The sequence below is a fragment of the Lithobates pipiens genome, unplaced genomic scaffold (assembly GCF_037356315.1).
Source record: "Lithobates pipiens isolate NorthernLeopardFrog02 unplaced genomic scaffold, aLitPip1_a1.2 Scaffold_18, whole genome shotgun sequence".
Taxonomy (NCBI): Eukaryota; Metazoa; Chordata; class Amphibia; order Anura; family Ranidae; genus Lithobates; species Lithobates pipiens.
The window spans coordinates 502,621,185-502,625,010 of record NW_027507758.1 but is presented as its reverse complement, the minus strand read 5'-3'; positions in this window follow the sequence as shown (position 1 = coordinate 502,625,010).

Sequence of the window (3,826 nt, the reverse complement as noted above, 5' to 3'; positions counted from 1 at the left end):
CATCACTATCTAGGAGTAAATCAGGGGCTGGCCTATGGTTAAATGTCAAGTAGTGGCCTTTGCTTTTTTGAAAATGTTTGCCCCACACTCTTTAGTTTGGAAGGTGTTATGCACATTGTTACACCAATAACTCTGACACAGTGTGACATCAAATTGCGTTGTGCAAACCCAGTGCTGTCTGGTCATAAAATATATATTATGTACTTTCACTACATCTATCACATAAATTCAGTAACAGTGAATCAACCATAAAAAAACAGTTCCAAATTTAACAGTGCAATCAATAATCAGTGCAAAATTGTGCACAAGTAATACATCTTTCAAAGTGCTTGTAATTGTGTTTTTCTTCCAGTGCCAATGTTGACAATAAACTGTTATGTGCCCTCATTCACCAAACTTTTTTGGGTTTAGCATCTGTAATAAAAGGCTAGTGATCCTCAGACTGTTGCAGATGGTTATTTTTCTATTCCTCTTAGGGTTTCAGCAGGTGATCCTAAGATGGGAGGAGAGAAACTATTCAAATAGGAAGCAACAAGCACAGGTGTAATAGGAGGATTTGAAAAGAGAATGTATGGGTGTAGTAGGAGGAGTTAAGTATTAAGTAGTTAAGTAAGAAATAGGCACCGAAATCCACAGCTTCTGATGATACTTCCTGGGCAGAGCGAAATGCATTGAGCGGGTGGACACTTCAGAATGCAGAACGCATTTTTTTTGTCCCAAAGCAGCGTTTATACATGCCCATATGCAAGAGGAATAATTTGTAAGTGTGCAAGTTATTTTTAACCGATTGCCAACCAGCCGCCGTCATTATACTGCGGTAGGTCGGCGCGATCCCGCAAACCGTTGTAGCTGTATGTCGGCTCCTTTAAGCGGGATAGCAGACATGTGCTGCACTGTGGGGGGGGGGGGGGCAATGCGCGGGGCCGCGATGACTGCCGGCCAGGTGTGATCGCGAGAGCCAGAACAGGAACGTGTGTGTAAACACGCAAATCCCTGTTCTGTGAGGAGAGGAAAAACGTGATTTCCCACTAGCTAAGAACAACAATCTGTCATCTACTCTAGTCACTTCCATCCCCCTACATTTAAAACACACACTAGGGAACACAGTTAACCCCTTGATCACCCCCTAGTGTTAACCTCTTCCCTGCCAGTGGCATTTACACAGTAATCAGTTCATTTTTATAGCACTGATTGCAGTATAATTGTCAATGGTCCCAAAAATTTGTCAAAAGTGTCCGATCTGTCCACCATGATGTCGCAGTCCCAATAAAAATTGCAGATCACCCCTATTACCAGTAAAAAAATAATAATAATAAAAATGCCATAAATCTTTCTCCTATTTTGTAGATGCTATAAATTTTGCGCAAACCAATCAATATACTCTTATTGTGATTTTTTATTGCCAAAAATATGTAGAAGAATACATATCGACCTAAACTGAGGAAAACATTTGGGGATATTTATTATAGCAAAAAGTACAAATTATTGTTTTTTTTTCGTTTTTTTTACTTTAACTGTCACTCCTTTTTTTGTTTAGTGCAAAAAATAAAAAACGCAGAGATGATCAAACACCACCAAAAGAAAGCTCTATTTGTGGGGAAAAAAAAGACATCAATTTTGTTTGGGTACAGCATTGCATGACTGCACAATTGTCAGTTAAATTAACACAGTGCCGTATCGCAAAAAATGGCCTGGTAATTGAGCAGCCAAATCTTCCGGGGCTGGTGTGGTTAAAATGATTTTACAAATTAAATATAATTAAATTATGCTATGGATCTTTCCTGGTTCTATTTCCCTAAACTCACAGGAGGATCCTTGCCCAACCTACTGAAACCCTAAGAGGAAACGAAAAATAACCCTCTACAGTACAACAAACTGAGGATCACTAGCCTTTTATTACAGGCGCTAAACCCACAAAAAATTGGTGTGTGAGGAAACATAAGACGGGGAGCACGGCACTTTATTTTCAACATTGGCACTGGAAGGAAAACACAATTACAATCATTTTGAAAGACTTATTATTGATGCAAAATTTTGCACTGATTATTGATTGCATTTGGAACTGTTTTAATTCAATCTTGTTTTGCATTTGGAACAGTTTTTATGGTTGATTCACTGTCACAGAATTTATGTGATAGATGTAATGCAAGTACACAATTGATTTTTTGTGACCAGACAGCGCTGGGTTTGCACAACACAATTTGAGAAGAATACACACCTTATACCACAGCAGCAGTCTATAAAGTTGATTTACAGGAATTCACACAGACCGCAGTGCAGGAATTACAACACTTAAACAGTAGAATCTCAACCTGGTACTTTCTGAATTGCCAAACTCTCATTTGAACACATCCAAGGTATTCCTTTGGTCCTTCTGATTCGGAAGGTTCTTTTTCTGATTGCCTATTCTTTGGCTCTCAGCCCTTGTACACACGGTCGGAGATTCCGACAACCAAATCCGTCTGAGTAATTCCGATGGATTAATTCCGGAAGAGGTCCGGAAGTGATGTTGCATACACACGGTCGGACTAAATTGTCGGAAAATCCGATTGTATATAACGTGATGATGTTATTTCGTTACAACGGGACTACATTCAGGCTAGTAGCCAATAGTTTTGGTCTAGGAATTTGATCTGAGCATGCGTGACACTTTGTCCGTCGGAGTAGGCTACACATGATCGGAGTATGTCCGATCGGAGCATTTTGTCGGAAAATTTTACCGGCAAGTTGGAAAAGTTGGTCCGTCGGATATTCTGACGGAAACAGTCTGATGGAGACCACACACAGTCAGAATATCCGACAAAGCGGTCCGATAGGACACATTCCGTCGGAATCTCCGACCGTGTGTACAAGGGCTCAGAGTTTCAAAATTGGTTGCTCTTTCCTGTAAGGAGCTGTTCCTGGTACTGCACCATGACAAGGTGGTTTTATGGCCTCAACCGTCGTTTTTGCTTAAGGTAGTTTCATCTTGACATTGTATTGCCATCTTTCAGTCCTAACCCTGAGATGATGGGGGACAAGGGCCTTTACACCTTGAATATGGTTTGTGCTGTTAGATGGTACCTGAAGTGAACTGCTCTTTGTGCTTCTTGTAGGACCATGGAAGGGTCACACAGTTTTTAAATCTGTCATTTCTTGTTGGATATGGCAATGTATTTCTCAAGCTTATGGCTTAAAGGTGGGGTTCCAATTCTACTAGGACTGTTGGTACCTCCTGAACTATTCATCATCAGGCTTTGGTAGCTCAAGTGTATGCAGCTGCTACTTGGTCTTTGGTTGATTCTTTTACCAAGTTGATGCTTTCTTCGGTCGGCACATTTTTCAGGCAGCTGAGTGGCATTTTTACATATTCGGGTTTGGTGACTGTTTGTCACTTGCCCTTCCCTCATTTCCTATAGGGCATTCCTATCATTATGAATATGAAGATGCTTTATGTCCTTGCATGTGCAAAAAATAAAATCTGATTTTTAGTTTGCCTGTAAAATTCATTTCTTGGTGTACATTAAAACTGGAGCCTTGCCTAACAAGGATGGGTTTTATCTGAAATAGGCTTCCTGTCTTTTTTGCTAGTGTTCAAAACACCTGAAGGTAGCAGCATAACCCTATCATTATGAATTAGAATTTGCTCTGTGTTCCTTGATGTGCTGCAAGAAAATTATTTTACAGGCAAAAATCTGATTTTTTTCAGCTTCAAAAATGTCTAGGAGAATGATCAGAATGCTAGATTGAAAACCAGAGAAGTAGGAAGAAGTACAACAGTTTGTTTGCAATTTGTTTTTTTATAGATAAGGCTCCATTGTATTCAGGTATGCTTATGAAACAGATA